This window comes from Pygoscelis adeliae, unplaced genomic scaffold (assembly GCF_000699105.1).
Source record: "Pygoscelis adeliae isolate BGI_AS28 unplaced genomic scaffold, ASM69910v1 Scaffold56, whole genome shotgun sequence".
NCBI lineage: Eukaryota > Metazoa > Chordata > Aves > Sphenisciformes > Spheniscidae > Pygoscelis > Pygoscelis adeliae.
The window spans coordinates 1,015,037-1,040,980 of record NW_008824944.1 but is presented as its reverse complement, the minus strand read 5'-3'; the positions used below and the strand labels follow the sequence as shown (position 1 = coordinate 1,040,980).

The 25,944-nt window shown below is 38.2% G+C and overlaps 1 protein-coding gene across 1 annotated transcript in view; it reads left to right on the top strand.

Moving 5' to 3' along the window:
* GPC6 (glypican 6) overlaps window positions 1-25,944 on the top strand; it is a 561,851-nt gene that overhangs the window by 313,361 nt on the left and 222,546 nt on the right. The window lies entirely within an intron of this gene.

Sequence of the window (25,944 nt, the reverse complement as noted above, 5' to 3'; positions counted from 1 at the left end):
GTTTATGGAAACTACATTAATATAGGAGGATTACCTGTTAAAAAATTGAATTCTTTGAAGTTAAGAAAGTTGATTAAGTGGTTTATTTACATGAGACATTGGCAGGAATAAGGAAATCCTACAAAGAGTGATAACAATCATGTAACAAAAGTGAAGAGACAAAGAAAACACAGATAAGAGATGCTTGGTAGGAGATATTGTGGTGCCAGAGTATGGATTCAAAATATGAAGACTGCTGTTTGCAATAATTTCATCATCTGGGTTTAATTTTGTTGTGCTCAGGAAAACATTTTTATACAGTTGTTTGATCTGTTTGAAAATAATTCTAAAAATGCTTGTAGTTCAAGGCAAGTTCTATATGTTTGTTTCCTAGCCCTTTTCCTGGTGCCTAATGGACCTAATGCTACCTTAAAACATAAGGAGCACTAACTTCCCCCCACACACACCCCAAAACCTCCTTGTGTATATACAAGATGTGTGAAAACAGCAAGGAAGGAGTTGACACAAGAGCATTCAGAAGTTTCAGTTCTGCTACTGGACTTGAAGAGGGCTTTTCACAGGAGATCCTCTTGGCTTCAGGGACTGGGATGGGAAAGAGGGGTAGGGTTCTTTAATTTGGACAAAGATAGATGAAAGAGGTTCTAGACAAAAACAGCTAATAGTGCAAGTCTGCACACACTGCAGCCAAACTACTCACCCCTACAACTATATAACAGTTTCACTTCTCTGCAAGCTATTTTTTTACTTCTTGTTGCATTCCCATAATATTGTCATTGATCACTTACCTCCTATATATGCAATCACTTCTTCTACTGCTTTATTTCTCTCCTTTTTCAGAGAACTTTTTTGAAATCTGTGGCATCACAAATGGTTATATTGCTCTCAAGAACACTTTGCCTCTGTGCATTATAGTAGCCTCTATTATATTACAGTTCATTGCACTCTAAAAGCATAAAAGCTTTCAAGGCAGTTGACTCTGTTAAGGCTGCATTTGCCTATTGCACCGGCCTTTGTACACTTACAGGATAAAGCAGCAGATAAGTATTTAGACTGAAGTGTTCTTCCTCTTTCTCTAACTTTATGTGATACTTCTATTGAATGTTTTCTCAGTTGTCTAGAGGAGTTTCTGTGTGTTGTTCTTTGTTGTGATTTTCTTCCACCTTTAAATAATAATCCTATTTTTAAATTCTATAAAACATTAAATTTATTTTTCAATAGATAAAAATTACTTACTGGAATTTTTTTTTCTCTAGTTTGTTTGTTTGTTTGTTTTATTATAGGAGCCTGATGATAAGGTCTTAACCCCATATTTAGATTCTTAAATTTGATCACCTGGTTTTCAGAAAGGCTGAGCAGACAGTCTGTTCCATGCAAGTTAATAGGATTTGTTAGATGCCTGGTCATTTTGAAATTACCCAAAGATTCAACTTTGTTACGGGTTCTTAGTTAGGATTTTTTTGGAAACCTTGGCCCACATACCTAGCTGAATTTTTCACATAAATTAGGAGTTGTAATTTTATGGATAGTTTGTAATTATCATCTGTTTCTCTTAACGCCCACCTTGTGCTCATCATTTACAAATGATAATCAAAAAAGTACAAAACTTGGCATCAAGTATAAAGAAAATCAAATTTAAATTAATTAACACTAGAGGGAAATTGTTATCATGCCAGAGAAATCAAAGAAATTGGGCCTGTTAAAATGAGATGAACTAAATATGTACAGCAGCACTATCCAGACAAAGCTCAAAATTTGCAAATCCTTTTTCTCTTCTTTGAAATATGGTATTTCACTTCAACAGAGATGTGCTTTTTTACCTTCTTTATGAGGTGTCATATGCATTGTCTAGTGTAAATGAAAAATTGTACCATGTGAGTTCAAAATTCCTTTCCCTTTCCTGCACGACATCTCGCTTCTGAAATCTAATGCAAATAAATAATGATATCAATGAAAAACAGCAATCAGCACGAAAAAAAAAGGGGAGGGAGGTTAAGGTGGTTAGAATGTGTGTGAGAAGAGGCATCTTCATGACTTTAAGACACAACAGGGCTGCTTTGTCCAATACTGAGGATCTATTCCCCTTTGACTCAAGAGGGCCTTCTGCTTTAATTATTTACCTTCAGAGCTCTTCTTTAACAGCTTAGGTGAATTTCCAAATGGAGGTAGCAGTCTGGCCCTTGAGGCCAGGTGATGTCTTCCTATCAAATTCACACAGGTCAGGATTTCATTCCTAGAAGCTGTTGGTTGCTTCTGGTTGTTTTTATCTTCTGTGAGTATGAGGACTTCATGTTACACTTGTAACATGCAAATACTACCAGCAGGGTTGTAGTTATCTTTCAAAACCTGTGTCCTCTTTTGTTACAACTGTTTCTGTTCTGGGATGCTTATGAGATGTGAGCCTTCATGTGTATAGTATAGCTGCTATTTTAATGGCTTGGAAGGTATTGTCACTTGGGAATCTAACACTTCTAACCCATAAAAGGGCTGAGTGGGTCAACTATTAGGTATTTTTCTAATTCTTCTCTTAGGATTTCTCAATTATTTTTGCAACTGTTTCCAGGTTAATTATCTCTGAATCAAGAAATATTACTGGATGTTGAAGGTGTGATTTCAGTCACATCTCTTTTAGCTTCCAGACCCAATGAAGACTTCTGTTGCATGGCCACTCTTGGCATTAACTTCTACCTATGCTCAACCTCAAGCTTTCGGCAATAGTTCATGCCAATCCTAGAAAAAGGGCTCACTCAGAACAGTGGTCCATTGCCACCAAGGCAGACTGTCTGATGACTCTGCCACAGGGAGACCTCAAACAGGGCAGATTTCTCTGAGCACAACTGGTTCAGTCTCAGTGATCTCTTTAAGTGCAAATAAAGTATTGACCTGTATTAAGAACTAGCCTAATTTTTCACTACAGGTGTGAAAAGTCCAGCCTTATTGCTAATCTTCTTGTTTGAGCGTGGCCATCAAATTCATGTCATAAACCTAGAGCAAATCAGACACTGGCAGCTGTGCATTGGGGCATTTCAATGTCTGGCAGTTTGCCCTAGGTTTTTATGTCACGGGCTTGCAGATTTTTAAAATCTGCTGTTGTCATGGGTTAGCCTCCATTTTCTTCAGAGGGAAACCTCTCATTAAATAGCTTCCAGGCATTGTAACTGCATGTTAGCTTGCCGGAGAGCTCTAGCTCTTGTAAGGGAACCCAGAGGTATGTAAGCCCTGTGAAGAGAGCGGTACATTTATTTCAGTGTACCTAATCTTCAGACCACACGCAAAAAGGCGTTGCAGGAAGGAGAGCTTTTCAGTCACTGGAAATTAAGCCCTCCCTTAATGTTTCCTGAAAAAGGACAGACTTACACTGTATTGTCTTCAGTGAGCAGTTCAGTTTTGTATCTGCAGAATTAGGATAATGGAGATAACAATGTGAATTTTAATTTAGAATTTGTGAGGCAGAAGCTATAGTGCTCAATTCCATATAAATGCTTAGATGAAAAATAAAAGCACGTAGCAAAGATAGAATTTATATTTCCATATATGATCATAGAATCAGAGAATCATAGAATCATTAAGGTTGGAAGAGACCTCCAAGATCATCGAGTCCAACCGTCAACCCAACACCACCATGCCCACTAAACCATGTCCCTAAGCGCCTCATCTACCCGTCTTTTAAATACCTCCAGGGATGGGGACTCAACCACTTCCCTGGGCAGCCTCTTCCAATGTTTCACCACTCTTTCAGTAAAGACATTTTTCCTCACATCCAATCTAAACCTCCCCTGGCGCAACTTGAGGCCATTTCCTCTCGTCCTTTCGCCAGTTACTTGGGAGAAGAGACCAACACCCACCTCGCTACAACCTCCTTTCAGGTAGTTATAGAGAGCGATGAGGTCTCCCCTCAGCCTCCTTTTCTCCAGGCTAAACAACCCCAGCTCCCTCAGCCGCTCCTCATAAGACTTGTTCTCCAGACCCCTCACCAGCCTCGTTGCCCTTCTCTGGACACGCTCCAACATCTCAACATCCTTCTTGTAGTGAGGGGCCCAAAACTGAACACAGTATTCGAGGTGCGGCCTCACCAGTGCCGAGTACAGGGGCACGATCACTTCCCTACTCCTGCTGGCCACACTATTTCTGATACAGGCCAGGATGCCGTTGGCCTTCTTGGCCGCCTGGGCACACTGCCGGCTCATGTTCAGCCGGCTGTCGACCAACACCCCCAGGTCCTTTTCCGCCAGGCAGCTTTCCAGCCACTCTTCCCCAAGCCTGTAGCGCTGCATGGGGTTGTTGTGGCCCAAGTGCAGGACCCGGCACTTGGCCTTGTTGAATCTCATACAGTTGGCCTCAGCCCATCGATCCAGCCTGTGCAGGTCCCTCTGCAGAGCCTTCCTGCCCTCCAGCAGATCAACACTGCCGCCCAACTTGGTGTCATCTGCAAACTTACTGAGCGTGCACTCGATAATAATTGATGATAATCGGAAAGTTCTTGTAGTCAGGTTTCTGCTGTTCATCTTTTAAAAAATATTTTACTAGCTGAAAGTTTATAACAGAAGAATTGTTATATGTTTAGAAAAGCTTGTTTGACATGAAATCTCATTTGGGAGAATAAATCTTTTCTACAAAATTAGTCATGTCAGTTTCATAGATTTTTCTATTATGATTATCTTCATTTACTTTTCACGGAGTTAGTGTATACATCACAATGGGAAAACAGGCTCTGGCACCTGTCAGTGATAGAAGAAATGCACTTACAGGTGACAATAACGAAGATTCATAAGGAACTGCAGTAACACATTTTATACAAGTGGCCTTTCCATAAGTTTGTTGCTTCTTGCTGAATAGCAGTCATTAACTGCAAGACATGGCTGGCTTCATGAAGAGTTCTAGGAGGGCTTGATTCATTGTTGTGACTTTATTAACAAGAAATTGTGAACCTGAATTAACCAACCAATTTAGATAAGATCATCTGTTGTCTAATAAGATGTGACTGTAATTTGAATAGTGGTTTTATAATAAGTGTATTATGTGATAAAGGACAAGCAGATATTAGCTTTGTCTCATCAGCTTCCAGGAAAAAAATGTAGTTAGTTTACCAGTACGGAACATGGAATATTTTTTTCTTTAACTCTTAGCTCATCCTGTGTACAAGTAGACCCCCCCCAACAAAAAGAAAGTGGGATACGATGCACCTTTTGGAACACTCTTGTGGTCACTCACTAGTGGCAATAAATCTATTTTGTTCTTGCTTGCTTCTCCTTGATGCTACTGGATACCTTGACTCTGTGAAGATGAAATGGCAGGCATTAGCTTATCAACATTATGTCAATGTTACTTGGTTTTGCTTTGTTTAGTTGCCCTCTCTGGGCTAATACAAGAAGCTAACATCAGCTAAGTACTGAGAGTGCTGGAAAATGGACATTTTATGTTTGGATGTTTGGCAATAAGAAAATGGACAAAGTATATGTAATGCTGACTTGTGAGCTCAAACTCTCCCAACAGCTCTCTCAGTTTTTTATATGGATGTAAATTAATACTGTAGAGTAGATTAAGCTTTACTACTCACTATCATGCTTTTATTAAAACTTTAAAACTGAATTTTATAGAAACATTTTTCGGTTAGGTAATAAGGATAAATCTTTTCTTTGGTCATACAAAACCAGGCATTAACCCATATGCATGAAGATTAAGACAGAAATAAGTGCAGATCTGTATGGCAGTGACTTTTCTAGAAACAGATTTAGAAGAAGAATGTTGTGTATTTTGTATGAGTTTCTTGTTGAGCTGTTGCCTCCTCTTGTGTCTGAGTGTCCTTGAATACAGGAAAGCAAAACAAATGGTTAACAAGGAATATAGTACTACTAATTAGAAGATTGTATTAAAAATTTAAATTATGCTGGATGAAACATAGCCTTTCAAAAACTTGTTCATATGCCCTTAGGACTCTGTGTCATTTGGAGTATTCAGTAGACCCTGGCCAGCTGAATTCCTATTTGCTTAGTTTTGCAGTTTTAAATTTAGAAAATGAAATGATTAATGAGTATTGGGAAACTCCACAAAAGAAAACAGGCTGGAGTTTTATGGTTATTATGACATTGGCTTGTGTGTGATACTGTGGGTGCTGGATGTCAACACAGCAGTGCACCCTGGAGTGGTCATGGCTACCAATACCCAAGTATCACCAAGTTTGAGTCTCTTAATAAGTGCTGTTCTTTTATTTATTTATACTGGTATTTATACTTCCAAACTGCCTGAAAGAGTAGCGCGACATATTACAAGATATAACTGCTATGAAAAAAAATCATGAAGGAAGCCTAAACATACAAGATATTAAACTTCATTTCACTCCTCAAAACTGAGTTCCTTGCTATGGATGTTATGATGTGAAAAATTATGTCAACAAGTTTTGCGCTTCCATGTTTCACAACACATAGATACAGGAACGTAAAACAGCAAACGATACCAAGCTCTTGGATCTCCCTTTCTCTCTGCTCTGTTGGGGCTGTCTTTACAGTCTGAACGCTGAGCTTCAGGGACCCATGCTGACTCTGAAAACTAAGGCACCTTTTAGGTAAACAGCTGGCTATCCCATTTCCTAGTCAAAGGCAGAAAACAATCCAGTATCTTGCTGAAAGCAACCCGGCCACGTCGGGCACCAGGATCAAGGTGGGCTGCAATATGTAGGACGGGGCCCTTCATGGACCTCAGACCGAGAAGAAGGCGAGGACATACTGAGCTCCAAAGGCCAGGGTGCTTCTAAGCCTCCAGGAAAGCAAAGAATCTGAAACTGATTTTTTTCATAAAAAGATCCAGTTATTGTATTGACTTTTTCAGAGAGGGAAGATAATGAGTTTTCTGTGCAATTTAATGAAGTATCACCAGAGAAGAAATTACATAATATGAAATCTTTAGACAGGATTGAAAGAGCACGTTTTTTATTTCCAGAAGAGTAAAGATTCATTGCAGCTTCTCATTTCTTAACAAACCCCAAAGTTAAAATGCTGTCTCTCCATAAATCCCAATCTATCATTCTGGACAGGGAGCTTCTTTATGTTTGCATTCATACAGTTTTAAAGCTGTAAAATTGTATCCACAAAATTTTCTGAAGCAATTCATTTTTTAGTAAATCTGTAAAGAGATGTAAAGAGCAGGAAGCCTTTTGTATTTGCAGGAGCACAAAGTCTCAGCCAGCAAATACAATCCAGGCAAAATGAAAATGTATTGCAGGTGCTGATCGCCGACTTGCAGAAGATCAGAAGGTTCTTTGCACATGACAAAAAAAAAAAAAAAGATACACATCAACAGTAGACCCAAAACCTTACAAATAATGATTTATGACTAAGATCAAAATGCAGTATTTACTTCCAAGGAATATGCAAAGCTTAAAGTAAAAGGAAATTGTTTTTCAGCAAAGGCTCAGATAAGTTAAACATGTAACTGTTGTCATTATGTTGTGGAAAACATTTTTGGGCAAGGAGTGTTACACCTGTTACACCTTTTAGAATTAAAGATCATGTTTTGTATATGTGAATTCTGCTGAATATGATTAATCCTAGAAAGCAGCCATTGAAGTCTTTGGAGAGGGGAAGAAAAAAAAACCTTCTATTTTAAAGCCAAGGTTATAGTCAAGGTTAATTCAGGGTGTCACGAAAGTGTGACTGTGACAAGATTTAGTGATGATGTAAGGGCAAATTAATGCAAGATCAGTGGCCTGACTATTGATTCTTATCATGGGATCCTGCTGATAAAGTCATTATTTAATTACACTTTTACTTACACTATAAATGGTTCCCAGAATAGATTGCACTCGATTTTGATGTCTGCAGCTCCATCTTCACTTTTCTTTTGTGTTCATAAGTGAGTAGGGAATCAGAATAAGCATTCAAGAAAATTTTCATTTATTATACTTCACATGCTGTCATTTTCCCACAAAAAGCAAGCAAGCAAATGTTTTCATTCTTCCATTCAGAATAGTTTGTGACCTCAAATCATTCTGAGTACAGAAAACATGTCTTGAAATCTCTGAAGATTTTCAGATTGAAATTTCTCTAAATTTCATTCAAACAAATCAATGTTCAAATGGTTTTCCTGCTCTTCTTGAGTGGCCTAAAAATTTTTTTTCACTATCTCTAGAAGTAGACTCTAAGGTTACTGTTCATACTAAAGCAAGTAACTTAATTGGGACCTACAAAAAGTTAATAAGTACTTCATTGGGACTTAAGATACAACAGCAAGGGCTTTGCTATAGAAATCTGTTAGGAAAGCTCAATCTTCTATGAAATGACACCAACATTCACTGAGCAATCAAAATTACGTTGTTTCCCTATTATATCCTTGATTCTCTTGATTCTGAATCAGATCTATTTGGCAAATTTGTGACCAATAAAAAGTTGTAATTAATTCAGGTTTAATTTGTCTTGTGGACCAAGCCCCACATTTTGTCAAATTATACAGATTTGAAGACTCTGGTTCAATGAGTAACTGGTTGTCTTTATAATGTTATTGTCTGAAAAATAATACGTAAAAATGGGCAGAATTCACATTTTAAATGCAGGATCATGTCTGTCATTTTAGAACTTGGAAGCATCTAATTCTGTGCTTGTATAGTACATAGTACAGTGCAAACAGTCTTGGTCAGGACAAGAATCTTAAATAATAATTGTATTGAGGGAAAAATCACAACTCAGTGGAACTCAGGTTTCATAAAAAGTTGATGAGAGATTTAGATTCCAATTAATCAAATAAAGGGAGTAAAATTAACTTTTTTGTTTTGGATGGGAGTAGTAAGTAAAACCAGTCTGCAGAGTTTGATCTGATCCTCATTGTATTCCACCATATCTATGAAAGCTTCATCTCCACGGCCTCTTTTTTGTCTTGTATACTGTATTTTTACATTATTTTTAAATAAAAGAAAAATAAAACCATATAATTCACAGAACATAAAAGATAATAAATGTAATGCATGAAAAAAAAAACAGCCTTCTGCAAGACAATGACTGTACTCTTAGTGAGATAGACAAGTGTTATTTAGTCCATGGTGTGGACTTTTCTCCTGCAAATATTATTCTTATTTAAAAACTTTTCCTAAGAGAGAGAGAGACATAAAAAGTCAGCATATTAGATGAGTAAGTAACATACTAGCTTCCTGTAATAACCATCTCTAGTTGCTACTTACTAATCAGACATTCAAAAAATAAACAAAATGCAGTGCATAAGGGGTTTACTTGCTAGTTCAGTATCATGTGATTAGCCATTAAATGATAATATAGCAAGATCATTATGTTAAAAAACAGAAGATTAAAGAAATCTCTTTTCTCTCTTGTGCACCTATGTTCATAAGTAATAGTGTTAAAATTTGCACATTTTCAACTACTACAGAGGGAATATATACATCTAAATTGTAGAGATAATATATAAAGGAGTTTGTTAATGCTTTTCCTCTGAATGAAGAAATTCAGCTATAGTGAAATTATTTCTGGTTCAGGTTGTCTTTCAGTGCCCTTGACAATTGTAGGGTTTGAGAGAGAGAGAGGGGGAGAGGCTGCTTTCTGTGCTTCAAGATTTCAGTCTTGGCTCAATGTGTTTCTCTTTGTCAAGTCATATTTTTTTTTTATTTCTTTAACTTTTCCCTGCCTTTAGATAGGGATAGATAGATAGAACTTTAACATTTCTATCCCTGCCGAAACCAGGACACCTTATCATAATAAGTGCCCAGCAGTTCTTTGTGTCCAATCTCTAGCAGCAGCAAATCACCATTTTGTAAGTGTGTTCATGCAGCCGGTCAAAAGTGTGGTGGGTAGAAGGGGAAATGGGAATATGGGTTGTAAAGGGCTGATTATAGTAGGAATCCACTTCCAGGAGTCATTTTGTACCAGGAAATATTTCTGAAGCATTATTTTGTGCTTTGTTATTCCAGTGTTATTTGCCAAAGCTGTCTTTGGGTTTTATACATGCAGTTGTGGCCAACAGACAGAAGAACAGCAGGATCAACTGTGGTGTTTTGGCACGTAGCGAAGGGCAGGTCTGGGCCACCTGACATATCCTAATCTTGTTACTAAAAACTGACCTTTCTATATTAAGAAAAAAATCAGCCACCCCCACAACTCCATTTGCTACCCTCCTTGAAAGTTGAGATGTTCTCCTACACAAGGAGAAAAGGAACAAAGTCTGGGTGAAATGTGTTTCTGAGGTGGGAGGATAGTCAACAACCCACTGACCAAGACAGCAAAGAATAATACATGAAAAGTGAAGGCAAATATATAGAGAGTTTGGTGTCAACATTAGAACAACTCCAAGCTTTTTCATTTGTGTGTTTTATAATAATTTCCTGATTTTCCTAACTAAAATCTGAGACACATATTCTTACTTAAATCTAAGATTGACTAAGCCCTGTGTTTGTTTCTCTCCATTATCTCTAAAAGGGTTCCAAATAACTACATCAGATATTGATGCCTAAATTGTAGATTTATACAGTTAAGTGAGATTAAATCCACATCTACCTAGCTCAAAATTGATGGTAAGAACAGTCCATTCACCTGCTGTGAACCACAGGACCATATCCACAGTGAACAAAGAGTTCTGGAGCATGGCCAACATAACCACTGTTCAGACTATCCCACTTATGAAAGTTGCTTCAAGTGCTGAACATTTTCAGGCTATTTTTGTGACCTAAGGACCAGCCCCCATGATAAACACCTGTAAAGTTCTGTGGCAGATGACACAGTGTTTTTTGCTTTTGACTTTTTCCTGGGCATTTTATGTTGTGTTCCTCCATTCTGGCTGCTCTGGTTGCACAAAAGCATCTGAGCATGCTCAGGGCCAAAGGCTTCTGGCACTGGGGGAACAGAGAGATGGGAGACACTCAGAAAGATGGGGAGGGATGCTGCAAAATGAGGGAAAGGTTTCCTATGGACTAAGGGAAGACCTTATTGCTCTCTACAACTACCTGAAAGGAGGTTGTAGCGAGGTGGGTGTTGGTCTCTTCTCCCAAGTAACAAACGATAGGACAAGAGGAAACAGCCTCAAGTTGTGCCAGGGGAGGTTTAGTTGGACGTGGGGAAAAATTTCTCTACTGAAAGAGTGGTTAAACATTGGAAGAGGCTGCCCAGGGAAGTGGTTGAGTCACCATCCCTGGAGGCATTTAAAAGACATGTAGACGTGGCACTTAGGGACATGGTTTAGTGGTGGACTTAGTGTTAGGTTTACCGTTGGACTCCATGATCTTAAGGGTCTTTTCCAAACTAAATGATTCTATGATTCTGTGACTAGAAACCAATTTTACACTTGCTAGACTAAGTCAGCAAGAAAGTTTAGCCTTTCATCTAATAGCAACCATTCCTTACCTATGCTCTTTATTCTGGAAAGTTTGCTAGCATAGAAAACTTCACATTAGAAGTATTGTTTTATAAGCTCTGAAAACTGTTGAAGTTCACATGTCTTTTCCTTTATCCTGTTTCTTTTTTAATTTCACTTATTTAAGGTCCATCGAGACAATAGAACAATGTCCATCAAAAAAACTTTTGACAGATCTCGGCTTATTTTATCTGATTATTTGTCTGTGGGCTGTTCGTGGTATAGGTTTGTGGGACTGCGGATTGAGGTGCAGAGTGGTGGTGGCAAAATTAGATGTAAAATAAGCAATGACAGTGAAAAAAGACTACTTTTATATCATGATTTTTCTCTGTGAATTGGAAAACCATCTTTTGATAAGAGAGGAGCAAACTGGATGTACCCAGTTGAAACTGACCTCAATAATTAATTTTGAGGCCATCCATCAAATGGCATTTTAGTGACATGGTGAATCAGCAGGTGATCCCAGTTTGCTTCTTGGGCCAGAGATACTTGTGCTGCAGAATCCAGTTACTGTTGGCTTTAATTGGCTGTTATGTTTAAAGTATCTTATGTAGAGACTCAGAAAATCAAGTAAGCATAAGCAAATTTATTCTTCTCTTGCTCTGGAAGCAATCCTTTAAATCCAGGCAGATTTATAATGCCTGCTGAAAGATGTCTCATCGTTACCATCTCCGGTATAGATGAACTGTCAGCTACACTACCACAACCTCTTTCCAAACCTTTTAAAAGTAAGGAAAGTCTCAGTTATGTCCAAAACACTAAGGTATTTTGCAAGTTGGGAGGGATTTCCTCATCAGTGGTTCTGGAAGCAATCCTTTAAATCCAGGCAGTGGACGGAATGTCCAGGAGACCTTGCACAGCTTTGAACCTCACTGCACTTGCCCATGTAAATAAAAACTTGAACCCTGGTAGTTGGTGCAGCATCTATTCCATTCACCCCGCTGCTGTTTAAGAAAGAAAACCAGGTATCTTCTATCTTCTAATTTTTCATTAGAAATGTTTCAGCAGCCTTATAAGACATAGATTTTTAAGAACTAGTATTCTACTTCAGACATTTATTTCTAGAGATACTGTCGGAAACAATGTACTCTTTGCTGAATGGACAGGGACAGTGAAATTGTACTTTTTTTACGATGGTTTGTGGTGCCTGGACCAAAGTTGTCAGGTTCAGAATCTGTTCCAACATCCACCTTTAGATACACAGGACACTATCAAGTTTGTGGCATTTCTCATAGACACTGGAAAGTTTGGCCTCTCTGCCAAAGGTTTACAGTAGTGCTAACTCCACAGTGATATCCCTGTTGCCTTCTTCACTGAAGGTGAAAGGTATTACTGCACTGATGAGGAAATCCCTCCCAACTTGCAAAATACCTTAGTGTTTTGGACATAACTGAGACTTTCCTTACTTTTAAAAGGTTTGGAAAGAGGTTGTGGTAGTGTAGCTGACAGTTCATCTATACCGGAGATGGTAACGATGAGACATCTTTCAGCAGGCATTATAAATGGATATCTGGCATTGAGAGTGCCTTTATGGTTTGACCATGTTTATCCTTGTGGTTCTGGAAACCAGACCACGAGGTGGATTATATTGCTGTATATAAATTGTATTCCAGCATGTTTTATAAATCAGGTGGCTTAATCAGATAAAGACAAATGGCAATGAAATAGCTTAAATACAAATTTACTGCCAGGTAGCCATTATACAGTGCTGTATTTTACTTTTACTGGATTCTCTGACTTAGCTGGCAGTAAATTCAGTCATTTGCCACTTAGAGACATGGGTCAAATTGTCATTCAGTCCAATCTGTGTGGTCGTTTCAGGTTCAACATGAATGGGGGTTTTGCCATCTAGCAAGGACTGACATCTTATTTAACAAGTTATAGAAGATCTTTCACTTTGTTAAAGGAGAACTTGGCGTGCTGGGGGACAAAGACAAAAATCCTTGCCCTGGTCTGGCTGCAGGTGTATTCAGGACCAGTTCAGTCCACAGCACAATTAAGTCTGTTCTAACTTATTTTGGAAAGTCTGTGAAAGTCTGTTGGGAAGAGTGACACCAGCAGGGACAAGGGTGGTCACAATTACAAGCCTTCCCCATATACACTGTGTCTCTGACCCGAGACTTCAGGAGTCCTCCGTGAAGAGCATAGCTGCAGTGGCTGCATCAGCCCTGTGGAGTACATAGGCTCAGCGGAGTGGGTGGTGGTGTGGCCATTGATTGCATCACCAGAAGATCTGTGGAAGCACCACAGATCCAGATTCCACCTGAAAAAAGACCAAAGCACACGGGGTGGCTTTATGTGCAGATATCACATCCTGACATGCAGTCACGATGTGGCCACGGTACCTGGAAGCACTGCAGTTTTGGGTTGATGCATGGGGTGGATGGAGGAAGCAGTTACCCCTTCCCGTGCCCTTCAAATCCATTTAATATAAAAACTTCAAGCTGAGGATGTATCAGATATTAAAGTGATAAAAAAGATGATGCACTTGATCTTAGCCAACGGCTGGTAAGTGTGCATCTGGGACAGGGGCTTCAGTGCATACTGCAGAGCTCTTCCATCCCTCTGAGGATGATATAGGATCAGTGCTTTCAAGGGCTGTTGATGGATCTAAACCATAAGACATAAATGAGTGATTTCTGCACTTGAGAAGGTGAGAACTGTAAATCAAGACAATTACAGTAGTTTGTAGTGATAATTGAAATTGTTGGGTTTTAAATTACTATGGCAAAATGTCTGAGCAAAAGCAAATAATCTTAGGCTATATTTTTTTCCCAGTTTAATATCTTCTTTTGATTTTCATATTTATAGATCTGCTGCCTTTTAGGTCCTAGTCAGTCCAACACAGAATGCATTTTCTTGCTCAGTTTTGGATAAAGAAAAAAAATTTAAACAACAGCTTACCTGCTGAGAATTTATGAGGAACAAAATACTAAAAGGCATGTTTTCATGTGCTTGTAGACTCTACTTCTGTTTTGTACATCAACCTAAAATTCGCAGTAGATTAAATGAAGATTTAATAGTAAATGTCACATTTAGTCTATCTCTACATAAAAGGAAAAAACAAATCTGATTGTCAGATTTATTTTTACAGTGTAGGTTTTGATCTGCTTCCTGCAAGTGTGAACAAATAGCCAGTTTAAACTCAACAAATTTTCTTTCGTTGGGTATTTGCTTAGTTCAAACCAATGCTACAATGTCCTTACTTTCCATTAGAATATTTTCCAAAAATTATAGTACCTAAGCTATAATTTTATAATACTAGGTATGATAGAGGCATTTTCCTCCTGCAGTTCACCCTTCTGTTAACTATCAGGGAACAAGGCAATACATCTAAGTTTACTATATATGTACATTATTTTAGTTTTTATATGTCTAGGTGGACATGAGTGTGGAGGAAGAAAGCTGGATCATTTACACAGGACTAGTTTGTTTTAATACGATCCAATAAAACATTCTGAGGGAAATTATATATTTGACTTTATACCATGTACTCACCCAGTGCTGGTACTTTGGACCATGGGTTTTTTTAGCGCACAACTCAGAGACAAAACGCTGAGAAGAATCCCTGTTCTTACTGTAGAGACATTAATTCCCCTAACTACTCTCAATTTAATCACCTTCCTATGTTTCTCTTATAGTGACTTGGAAGTAGGACATGCAGACACCAGTGAGGACCCCTCTGTTGTTACATTTTGTGTCTATAGGAAAGGAGTTATTAGGAAGGGATTTAAAAGAAAACAAAAAAAAGTAAAATAATGCTTAAGTGATGGGATGAAGATGCAAATTTACTTTCTACTATGCAGTTCCAAAATCTGCAAGTGCAACACTCAGCAGAAATGTGGGCACACATCCCATAAACAGGTCATTCCAGACCATAGTCATCATCCCAAGGTGCACTTGAGCATCTGTTAAATATTTTATATATGGTATTTATATTTACAAGTAGCTTTGTGAAAATGTAACAAGAGCATTTGAAAGACCATAAAAGAGGAAATGTTAACATGGAGCTATAAGGTGATCTCACATGATTTGGGCCCACATAATGCAGTGGGCATTTATGGATCCTATAAATAGATGGTGAGCTATTTATAAAGCATCCCTCTGCTTCCGTGCTACCCTGAATATATTACCAAGACATTGTGTATTGTATTGAGGATCCTGTGGCTGATTATTAGAACCCAGCAATGTATCTGACTAGATCCTTGCGAGGATACCTTAAAGGTCTGACACCCTTCTTCACTTTAGAAGTCAGGAAAATAGTTTAAGATGTTCCCTTTCGATCTCTGTACTTGTGTATGATCCACACAGACTTTGTTTTACTGTCCTGTCTATTGTGCTCCATCTTGTGCTTCATTCACATCATGAAATGAAACAGGAGCATAAGCAAAGCATTGTCTACTGTTTTGTCCCATATAACCAATATCTTGCTTTCTACTGGGCTGGAGGGTCTTCAGCAAATAGTCTTTAAAGCATGCTTGGCATTCTTTGCTGAAGTGATGACTGCATTTTTGTACCCATCTTGTCTCTGACAAGGTGTGACCAGCTTATTGCTAACAATCAGATTTACCGTTTCATTTCAAAACCCAGCACTCTTTGTTATTTGGCCTTTTGAATTTCATGGAGAAGGACCAAGAATATGGGCAAATTGAAAAATCATGTTTTGTTTCTATGGAGATTCCTTCGCTTTTTTTCCAAATAGCCCAGGGCTATTTATGGGATTTTACCCTTTGAACTCACTTGAAAAATGTTCAGTGTAGGAATATGATGAAGCTTATCAAGTAGACAAAGCGATCAACCTTGGAGTTGCCTGCTTCGTTATCCCTACAATTTTATTTCTCTCTCTAGTAGAATCCCCTCCTTTTAGTACTAGTCCATCCAGTCCCTACCCTTTAGTCACTGCCGATATGCAGCCCAGACAATTCATCAGTCATGTGGGAAGGCACCTGTAAGGAATCTGCATATCCTCACTTGCTGTGTCTAGGAGATTGCCGTTGTCAACAAATTCAGATAGTGATCACCTTACAATAAACTTTGAAGTGTCTTTTGCATCATGACTCCATCCATGTTTCTTAGAGCAGGAAGGAGCTGGAACATGTTGGGTCAATCTGTTGTCACTTGTCACCTCAAATTATTGCATAACTTATCATTGACCAAGACTGCCAATATTATGCATGCATTTATTTCTTTCTCATCACGGCTAGTGTGTTCTTGCTGACACCACACAACTAAGACATCCCACAGCCCCCGCCACCATTCTGAGCTTCATGCCCTTTTTAAGTCAGTAATAACAATTCATAGGTCAGTGAACAGCGAACAAGATTTACTTGTGAGTACTTGTGAGTACTTACGAGTGATCAGAACAGTTTTGCTGCTCTCTCTCTCTATATTTGAGAGAACTGATTTTCTTCTCAGGTGCTTTTCTGTTTTGCACTGTGAATCATAGATAGGCAGTCAGCAAGACTGCTCTCAGGTATGTAGTCTGTATTTCAAGCTTCTTGGGTGTTGTAAGTTGGACTGACTTTGACCATTCTTCACATCATTTTCTTATCCAGATACTGCTGTACAGCATGTCTAACTGCTCGATTTGATCATTGTGTCCTGCTGTGGTAGTTCTTCTCTTTTTCTATCTTAACCCTTTCTCAGCATTTTCCCTCCTGTTTATCTGGGGATTTGATTTTCAGATTATCAAGGACCTCCCCTTCTATTTCCGATTTGTACCTGGGCAATACTTAACCTACTTCTCTGCAACATTTTTTTTCCTCCCAGTGAGCACAAAGCCACTTTTGCTTGATTATGCAGAGCCTAGTCTGGCATTTTTTCCTCACCGTTCTTTCTTAATGCCTCTTCCAACTTGGCTTTTCTTCTGACTGTTCTAGAAGGCAACTGCACATCACTGCACAGTGACATCCTCCTGCTTTTCTAGTTGGAAAAAACAGTGGATTCTTTTTGCTTAACTTTAAACACACGCATGAAGATATTTGCACATGGACTAGTCATTATAGCACCGCAAGAGAGAGTAATAGGAATCTATTTTAGATGCCTGTTTTTAGGTTGAAGTGAATCTGTTTTGTGAGGGAGCGTAGGTCAGATTTTGATATCTGTGTCTAGTCGAGCAAATCATACTAAGGACATCTTCTAAAATGCCGGAATTATGGATTTTCTTTTTGCTCCCCAAGTTATTTGAAGTAGCCAGTTTCAGGGGGTTTTCTGACCCTGTTGCTTACAGTCATGTCCTATTCTATTTTCAGCCCTGGCATATTTAGCACATGCTTTCCTCTTAAACCAAGGCCCTCTTATCTGGTGGAAGCCATAGACATTTCTACATGAGGCTGGAAGAAAGGCGCACACTCCCTTTCAAGTGAGATGCAGTGGGTTTTTTCCTCTGGGAAGAAAGCAGAGGGACTACTTTTTATTGAGAGAGTATCTTAAAGTTTATGTTCTAGAAGAGATGGTGGGACTTGAAAAGCCTAACAGCTGTGAGATTCCTTCCTTATATCTATGTAACAGAAAACTTCTCCTCTCCTTCCTCCTGGGGAAGGAAGAAATTATTTCAAAGTTTTTTCACCTTAACTTTGCCCTTGAAATGCTGGGAAAATAACAGATGGAATTCATACCTCAAATTCTATTTAATGTGGGCTTACTCTACCAACAGATGAGAAAGATAAATATTTTTCCAGAAAATTTGCAGGGCAGATGTTTCAGCTCAGTAATATCTCATGGGATGTAAACCCCCATATCCTGGAGTATTTTCTCAGCTTGCACTATTTTCAGTCTAAGAAATTCTCGGATTAATCATATTTATAATCAAAACAACAGTTTTTCACCCAGTTTGTTTGAAATTGATTATGCCTCTGACAGGTAAAATGGGATTTAAGAAGAAGATTTTAATATTTACACCTCAGCTTTCAAACATTTTATTTTGTAAAAACTTAAATTGCAAAAAGAACTTGCTTTAAAACATCACTCAGAAGTGATTCAAGAGATTAAAAAAATAGCTTTACACAAAATATCCTCATTACTGCAGCGTTTCAAGTGGTTTTCTAAATTTGGATTTTCTGTATTCAGATAATCTGATAAGTAATTTTCCTAGTTTCCTAAAAATAGAAGAAACTATTCTTTTCCTCTGTAAATAGAGGTTTAGTCTTACCCAAGTAAACATCTGAACATTTTGTCCTTGTATTTTTTTGCCCTTGACTTCTGTATGGAACCTGTGAAATTTTTTTATTCATCTCTCCAACAATGATTTGTTATTTGATGTACAACCTCCTGATGTAATCACTTAGAGACTTGCAGTCCTTATTTCCCTATAGCCAGTTTCAGTATTACATGTTACGATAACTTAGGCAAATCACAGATGAGAGCGATACTTATAAGCAGTGTTGAAAAATTCTGGTGCATAACTTTTAGGGTTTTATCCATCTAAATACCTTTAAAAATTGCTTGTGGTGTTTCATTTTTTCATCTGTAACATGGAGGAGCAATATTTGTCCACCTTCCAGAACTATACACATACCAGAACACAACTATAGACATACTGAGATGATGAAATAAGTATGAAAAATGCCTCAAATTTTAATAGGTGTTAGAAAGAAATCCAGTTGCCATATTTCTCATGATTTCAAAATCATAGATAATAGAAAAGGACATCTCAGTTGGACAAGAAGAATGGCTAAATATTCCTCTTCCTTTAGAAAAAAATAAGGTAGTTCCTCTGAGTTGTAGTGGGGTAAGTGCTTAATGCTGCACAGTTTGTATCAGATAGTGAATGTGCAATTTCTTTTTTACATTATAAAACTTTTCTAGGGTTCAACTATATTGCCCTAAAATTGTTTCTAATAGTTTGATGGGCATATTGAACTATAAATTATATATTTTCTAGAAAAATATTTTATTGGATATGAAAATATTAAAATTAAATTTACCACATTTTATCTCATCATATTCTCGAGATATACTATCCCAGAATTGTGGCAATCTTGCAGCTGTTTAACTGACTGTAGTGTTTTACTCTTATTTTGGTATAATTCAAGCACAAAGTCAAAGGCACTAGTACAAAGCTGTAGTACTCAAACCAGGTCTTCTACCTTTCAGTCATCTGGGATGACTTGTTAAAAAGAGAGCTATTTTTATCTTTAGGAGGTTAGTATTAGACTAGACTTTTGGTTGATATAAGCAAGTATTCTCAAATTGACCTTCTACAACATAAATTCCCAACTGAGTATGGCTGACGCAGTATTTCCATTTTTGTATCAGATTGTGCTATAAAAGCAGTGAACTGAGATCTTAGCATCTAAGAGCCAGACCGAAACAATAACAATTATTTCAATAAAGCATTCAAATATCTTATGAATATTTCTATGTAGTTCTAATTAGGTACACGCAGACATATTTTCAGCTGCAATCTGCTGAAAAGAACTTGCTTCATATCTAGATTATTAAATGAAATCAGCAGTAACACGGTGCTCATGAAAATAGCCAAAATATGGACAAGGAGAAAAAGGAATCACTTAGATCCAACAGTGACCAAATCTTGTTTGAAGAAAAGAAAGAGCAAAAGGAAGAAAAACATCATGGCCAGCTAAGCTTTAACCTGCTTTCCCCAGTATTAGAAACAAACAACGACAATAAAAATCAATAGGGAGTAATTGTAACATGTTGAGAAGATAGTGTCAGAGATATATGACAAAAAGTAGTGAGTGATAGGACTGAAGTTTAGACTTTGTACTGAAGTTAATTAAAGATGAAAGGAAAGAAAAAAGGTCCTGTACATCTCAGTCTGAGCCCAGTTACATCACTGTTACAATTGGTTTACACCCATTTCATGAGATCAGAAATGATGTTTTTGTGTTCAGGAAAAGTTTCCTCAGTTCTAGCAGGTTGAATGCAACAATCAGAAATTCTTAACTAAAGGTTTTCTTCTTCCTTCTCTTCTGAAATCACAAGCATGAACTTCTAATCTTTATATCCCATTTGACTGTAAATAAAATTTTGGATAGAAATACTAGAATTATACTGTGGAGTTTTTTGGACAGGAAGCGCTAGAATTGGGCAAAGGAGTTGTCCACAGATATATTAACTTTTTGGTGGAAGAATGAGGGGGGACTGCTACTCTTAATGGAGTTTGCATTTCTCTTGGAGTTGGTCGAGACATGCCAATGTATTCAGGATCAAACTCTGACCTGGCCACATACATAAGCATTTGATTATTATTGCCCTAGTCCTATTTGAAACTCTTGAGATAATTAGGCTTTGAACAAAGTTATGCTTGGGAAACATAGCTCATTTTTCCATCTAAGTTGTAGATGGACTGCACAGAGATCCAAAAAGTGACTTAAGGATGTCAGTGCCCCAGTTTCTCAGACCGTGCATCATGCCTGCGCAGGACACACAACATCAGCTTGCTGAATGATTTAATTCAGGGGAGCTGAATGATTTAACCAACACACAAGTGCTAAAGACAGGGATTCATTTCAAAACTGTCTCCAATTATGTACCATTTACATGGGATTGCAGGAATATACCTCACCCTTTTGTATAAAGCAAAGCATTTGGTACCTTGCCTTGAACACCAAATGGGAAGGAAGTAGAAGTTTCCACGGTTTATCCAGCAGTCTAGTTGTTAATGCATTCGTAAAGCTTGTGAGATATAAAAAGCAATCCTCTTCTCCTTCCCAGACTATGGGTTGTTCTAGTGTAGAGGCATTTTAAAAGCATATCTACTTCATGGGCCAGTTGGCTAGGAATCAACTGGTTCCCCACAGCAGTTTCCCCCCAAGGTCTTCCCCCCCAAGGAGTGACTCCGTGTGATTCCAAATGGGGTCAGTTCCTTTGGGTGCATAAGAAATGTAGGAAGGAGTTCTGTCCCCTGTTGTGGTCTCTGGGGTGGCACTCAGTTTTGATTCATTTTGCTCATATTTGACAGATTTTATTATATGCCAAGAAATGATAGGATCTGGACCTAAGTACGGCTTTATGCTGTGAATTTAGGTACATTCAATATTACTTTGGAAGAATACCCCTACTTTATTACCAGACAACATATACCAGCTACTTTGGTAAGAAATCTCCTATGAATACAAGTAGAGAAACTGCATGTCAGTGCATTTGATCCTTCTAAAGGTGACCAGTTGTTTAATCAGTTTGTCTGATTTTTTGTATCAGAAAAAAGATTTATGTTTTTGTACCTGACAAAGCCAAGGCTTTTGATTATAAAAACAGGTCAAATACATAACAAAGCAGTCTTGCAAATGCGGTGTTACAAGAGAGTACAATTTCATGGCTTTTACCCAAAGAAGTTCTTTCCTCAATTATTTATGTTTGCAAGTTCACTATTGCAAAATCTGTCTTCTAGATGAAATAATGTAGAATTTCCAAAGGGGGGAAACAAGTGTTCAGTAATGAAGCCCTTAACAATCTTGCTTTTGGGGTTTTTTTGCATGTATGCAAAAACATACATTTAAATAAAGCTGAAGCTGTCAGAAAATTACAAAATGCAGCAATGTAACATGTCCTGCAGCTACTAGGCTCAATCAAAGCTCAGAAAGGCACTTTTCTGATGTGCTGCATTCCACGTATGCTTATACTAAAATGAAGATGTCCTAGTCAGTCAGGGAGACAGCATGATATAATTAATGACTCCTCTATAGCAGTTTCCCCAGTTATGTCATTCAGTGTGATCTGGTTGATTTATAATATATGATTTACATAAGGACTAGTTATTTCTAAACTTTGAAGTCTATGCAAATTTCTCTGCTGCTATTAGCATAGAGCCAATTGCAATGTATTTTAAAAGACAGAAAAAGAAAAAAAACAAGCTGTATCCACCCACAAATATTAGTTACAGAAAAACCATTGAAACTCCTGAGCTGAGGAACAGCTTTCCTCAGCAAATGCAGGTTTTGAATACTTTTGAATAAAATGAATATCTGCCTTTTGACTGGTCTGCAGAAAAGTATTATTAGGTGTGAGAAACTCTGAATATTTTTTTTAAGATGGGAATGAGAAATGGGCTTTGAAAATACATTTCATAGAATTTGCCAGCAGCAAGAAGTAGCAAGCCAATTATAGGTGGTTGAAAATCAACTTTCTGTGATAATCTCCAGATTTCACGTGTTCATAGCTTTCTGAAATACTCACACTCTAAGCTGAATATTTTTTATGTTTGTTTTTCTACCAAGATTTCAGAATGTTAAAGCAAAATTTGATTATTTTTTGTATGAAAGATACTTCAGCTGTTGCTGAGGGAGAAAAAAGACCTGACTGTATTCTCTGAAAATAAAGGTACAGAAAAAAACAGCTGAAGCTGAGAACTGAAACTTGGCTGCTCACTGGAAGGCTAGATTCACAAAGGCATTTAACTGCTGTAACACAGCATTTAACTTTTAGCCTTCAGACTTCCAAAGTAGCTGAGTTACTTTAATGTTTCCCTGTGCCACAAGTGGGAAGGGTTGGTCACCTAAAGGTACATCAGTACTGCTAAGTGACAGGGGTATATGGAGCAAGCTTGAGAACGGGACTCATCTTGTGCTCAGGTCACAGCTTAATTGTTAGCCCTCCTCCTGGGTGTGTTTTGGACCTCTCCATCTGGCTCTCTCCATGCAGTGCCTGTGCAGTTTGGAGGACAGAGACTGCCTCCAGAAAGCTGCAAGAAGATACCTGTCTTGTTTTGGTGGCCTGCCTTCTTTCCAACACTAACCCAAGTGTAGTCTAAGCACTATCAAACGTAACCTCGTGGCTCACTTCAAAACATGCAACATTATATGCTTCCTTTTACTCCCATTGCCTGCAGTACTGCCTCCTATTATTCCAAACACTTTGAGCTGAAAAGTAACCACACAAAATAATTATTATGTATTTTAGTCACTCGGGCACCAGGTGGGATGTGGAGGAGATATAGTGCCAAATACTGTGTAGTAGTATGGGACGTGGCCATCTTGGTGCAGAAGGTGCTAGCAGGAAGCAGTGTGAATGTAAGCCAGTCCCTGCCACTTGGCCTCAGAGACAGCAATTGATCTGTGCTTGTATTTTATTTCACCAGCATAGCATCTTCTGAAACAGAGGTCTGCAACATCCAGCTTGATCAGCAAGGAGCTGCTTGTGTTAGTCTTTGTCAGAGGCTGATATAGATATGTCAGAGGCTTCTGTAGAAACTTTCTCCATCTGCTTTCTGCTTGGAGTCACAACTTGGCCTCTTATCTTAAAAACTGTATTACTTCTCTCTAAACAAAAGCAGGGCACCCTTCTTTCTTGTAAAATGCTGTTGCTGATGCCACCATTTTGTACGGGGGATATTAAAACATTCAGACAAGATATGAGACACCTGGGTCCTGCTCATCCTTTTTGAGTGGTAAGAATTTATCCTGTCTACTTCGCGTGGACTGTGTCTGGGAGTACTCTGGTTAAAGCTGTTGTGTAATGCAACAAGAATTCAAGATTCACTGGGCCAGTGTAAATAGATATTCTAACTGGCCTTTAGGGTCCTGTCCTAGCAGATCAGGCATATGATCTGGACCTCTGGCAGAGAAAGACATGATAGCTAGTTACCTCTCAGACTACACTTGTGATAAAATAAGGCTCACATAAATATTTACGATATTTGATTTATAGAAATGTATAAAGACAGGGACTGTCTTCTCTCCTCTAGCTATGCTTTTCAAGAATGAAATTGCCAGGAAGTTTTTGTGCAAGGTCCAGATCCTATAGGTATACGTGCTGTCAGCACAAGTACCAAAGTGGGCTTGGGAAGGTGCAGGTGGCAGAACATGTGGATTCCAGCTGAACTTAGGGGTCAACCGGGTGCTGACAACTTTGCATTGGCAAGACTTCTGGGCCTAGGAAGAAGCTTAATTTTAAGCATGAAAGGAACTTTGCTGATAAAACTCTCAGTGCCCACAAATAGAAATATCTCTGGCTTTAAGCAGCAATTTCACAGCAATTTTGAAGATTCCATTGTTGACCATAAGCATATGTATTCTGCTTACATCCTGCTTTTGGTGCTAATTTTTTGTAAAAATGGGCCTGTTCTAGGTTTGGAGGTATAAAGATAAAACAGTTGGATAAGTGACTCTAAAAAGTCGTTCTGAGCAGTAGAAATAATGAAGTCCAGCTTTCCTTGTATTTGGATTTTATGCTATTTAATAAGGTGAAAGTTCCCACTGGTGTTTTTTTAACCCAGGGGTCATTCATAGCATCATTCCTCCATGTGGATTCTTTGCTATCTGTGATATCATATTCAGAAGCATCTGCTATAACTCTTAACAGAGCCATTTTCATGTAAAAATGTCCAAAGTAAAGAGTATGTTCTGCATAGTTCTCTAAAAATCAGTGATTTAACATCAAAAAGGGAGAAAGACATTCCAGAGAAAAAGTGCCATTTTAGTACAATCCTGATAATGCAAACCACATCAGTCAGTTTAGCACGTACTGTTATAGCACAAAGTCAGATTTATGCTTTCAGCACGAGTTACCAAGAATATAGAAAAACAGTTTAATCCCTTCAAATTCATATTAGAAGTGTTGCATTTATTCATAAACCAACAGAATGAGTGAAAGGACTGCCATTGCTTTGCACTCTCCTGTCCAGGAATTTTGAAATCATTGAGGAACCTGTAGCCCTTTGTTATTGCTCTAGATTGTCACTCCAGCATGAGAAACTTATGCTCCACTGCACCATGACAAGATGCTATTGCAAGTAGTACCTAACGTGTGCTTTTAATCCAAGATAGAATTTCTGGCCTGGAAATATACATTGTAGCAGTACATGTGATTTTAAAAGTCCAAGATGAAACAATTAAATATGGAAATGAGAGGGTGAGGGAAATAATATTTATCCAAGGAACTTCACATGGTTGTCAAATGTGACCAATTTGTGCAGTTTAAATTTAGATATGGAGGATTCAGTGGATGACCTCCAGAAGATGATTTATCCTACCCTTCAAGAGGTGGGATATAGAAATTACCTAAAAAAGACCTATTTCTCTCCATTGTACATGGAAGGCACATTGCTGAATAGATGCCCATCATTTTGATGACTAAAAAAGATGAGGTGAAGGATCGTTAGAAATAAAGATTAATAGAGAAGCCTTATGCAAAAACATTTCCCTAACCTCCGTGCTCCTTCCCCAGGAAACCCATACCCTTCTAGTGCAAACTGTAACACATATCACTAAAAGTTTATATCTACACACTACTTCCTTCTGTCAGCCATGCCCAGTGTTAATGACTTTAACTGGAAATCCTAAACTCATTGGATGTCTTTCCATTGACTCTGGTGGCTGTTTTAAGTTCACCATGTGCAGCCATGTTGTGCCATGCTGATACGTAAATTGAAATGCACTAGACTGTTGTCTATAACGCTGTTTGTCACTCAAGATGTTGAAAGCATACAAAAAAAACCCCTGTCTGATCTCTTTATGAAATTGTCTGAGAAGACAGAAGGGTATTTTTGCCTGAAAACAAAATGATATCCCTTTGTCGTGGTGCAGTTCTGAATAATTTTATAGAAATCATCAAGATTATCCTGGATTTACTGTGCTTTAATAAAGAGGAGAATCTGATCCAGTGACGGTGTGACTGACAGTTCTAGCTTGAGTAGGAAGAGCG